This window comes from Scylla paramamosain, chromosome 8 (genome assembly GCF_035594125.1).
Source record: "Scylla paramamosain isolate STU-SP2022 chromosome 8, ASM3559412v1, whole genome shotgun sequence".
Lineage (NCBI taxonomy): Eukaryota > Metazoa > Arthropoda > Malacostraca > Decapoda > Portunidae > Scylla > Scylla paramamosain.
In genome coordinates, this window is record NC_087158.1 from 18,269,540 (window position 1) to 18,271,695 (window position 2,156).

A 2,156-nucleotide genomic window follows, 5' to 3' on the forward strand; every position below is an offset into this window, starting at 1 on the left:
GTGTGTGTGTGTGTGTGTGTGTGTGTGTGTGTGTGTGTGTGTGTGTGTGTGTGTGTGTGTGTGTGTGTGTGTGTGTGGGGGGGGGACTCCATATCCCATGTGGTCTAGTGGCTAGGATACCTGGCTTTCACCCAGGAGGCCCGGGTTCGATTCCCGGCATGGGAAATACATTTTACCAGTTAAAGATTATGTACTTATTTATTAGCCATGCAGGGATCTGTGAGGGGTCTACAGGTCTGTTGCTGTTTTGTTAAGTATAAGGAGACTTGTAGTAAATAAACTTTGTTCGTTCGTTTGTCTATATGTATTCTCTCTCTCTCTCTCTCTCTCTCTCTCTCTCTCTCTCTCTCTCTCTCTCTCTCTCTCTCTCTCTCTCTCTCTCTCTCTCTCTCTCTCTCTCTCTCTCTCTCTCTCTGTGTGTGTGTGGGTGTGTGAGGGTGTGTGTGTTTCCAAGCCCCATCAAAACACTTTTCTAGTATTCTTACATAATTTCGTGAAGAGAATGTGTGCAACGAGTCTCTCTCTCTCTCTCTCTCTCTCTCTCTCTCTCTCTCTCTCTCTCTCTCTCTCTCTCTCTCTCTCTCTCTCTCTCTCTGTCACGCCACGCCTCACACCCAATACATCACCCAACCCTAACCTCACGCTCCCCTTGCTCTCTCACTCTCACACTCTCCACCACCACCACCACCACCACCACCACCACCACCACCTCCCACCCGCTCCTCCCCCCTTCAACCCCACAATACTACAACCCCTCCTCCCCCGCACCGCTCCCTCACCCCTTGTTACACCACTACACCACATTCTGTCACTGTCCTTGAGGCCCTGGCGCACGCAACGGTGGTGGTGGTGGTGGTGGTGGTGGTGGTGGTGGTGGTGGTGGAGGTGGTGGTCAATGATGAGTAGCCAAGAATAGCCACAGAGCAAGTTAGGTCAGGTGGTGGTGGTGGTTGTGATGATGAAATGGTGATGTTTCAGAATCATTTAAGAAATTACTCTTCCATTTCAGAGAGAGAGAGAGAGAGAGAGAGAGAGAGAGAGAGAGAGAGAGAGAGAGAGAGAGAGAGAGAGAGAGAGAGAGCGTTGGCGGGCTGTTAATGACGTTAGCTAACCCCATATTGCTTGCTCCGGACACTCTGCCAATTCTCCTTCCGTCCTTCCCTCCTTTCTCTCCTTCCCTCCCTCCCTCCCTTCTTCTCTCTCCTTCCTTCCTCTCGTCCCTCTCTCCTGAATTCCTCCTGCTTTCTCCTCTCCTTACTTGTCTTCCCTCCCTTCGTTCTCTTTCCTTCTCTCTCAATTATTTTTACCTGTTCCATTTCTCTCTCTCTCTCTCTCTCTCTCTCTCTCTCTCTCTCTCTCTCTCTCTCTCTCTCTCTCTCTCTCTCTCTCTCTCTCTCCTTTCCCACTTCTCCCTTCAGTTCATTTTCCCCTCCTTTTCTTTTCTTCCTCCATTACTTCTTGTCCTTTCTTCCTCCTTTTCTTTCTTTTTCTTTTTCTCTTTCCCACCCTCCTTCCCATTTCTTCTTTCCTTTCTCTTTTCTCCTCTTCTTGCGCTTCTACTCTCTCATTTCCTTCTTTTCTTCTTCTCCTTCTCACTCTTTCATTTCTTCATTCTCTCCGTCCTTCTTTTCCCATCTTTCCTCCTTCTCTTCCTCTCCATTCCTCCTTCCACCCTCTCTTTAACTTCCTTCTCCCTTTCGTCTTTTCCTCTCTTCCTCCTCCGTGTTCTATCTCCTTTCTTTATCTCCTCTTCCTCACTCTCTTTAAATTCCTTCTTTACTTCTCTGCCTCATTAACCCTCTCTCTCTCTCTCTCTCTCTCTCTCTCTCTCTCTCTCTCTCTCTCTCTCTCTCTCTCTCTCTCTCTCTCTCTCTCTTAACCTAACCTAACGCACTTCCCTCAGGTAATCAGGTGTTGTATGTGTCAATCAGCAGGTAGCAGTAGTAGTAGTAGTAGTAGTAGTAGTAGTAGTAGTAGTAGTAGTAGTAGTAGTAGTAGTAGTAGTAGTAGTAGTATCAAAACTATTCAAGACTATATTTCCTGTTTTTCCTCTGTATTACTTATTATTATTATTATTATTATTATTATTATTATTATTATTATTATTATTATTATTATTATTACCATCATCATCATCATCATCATTGTTGTTGTTG

The 2,156-nt window shown here is 46.0% G+C and overlaps 1 non-coding gene across 1 annotated transcript; it reads left to right on the forward strand.

The window, feature by feature from the left end:
- Window positions 1–93: 93 nt before the first annotated feature.
- Window positions 94–165, forward strand: Trnae-uuc (transfer RNA glutamic acid (anticodon UUC)). Its single transcript has one exon. It is a non-coding gene; the product is annotated as a tRNA-Glu (tRNA).
- Window positions 166–2,156: the final 1,991 nt, after the last annotated feature.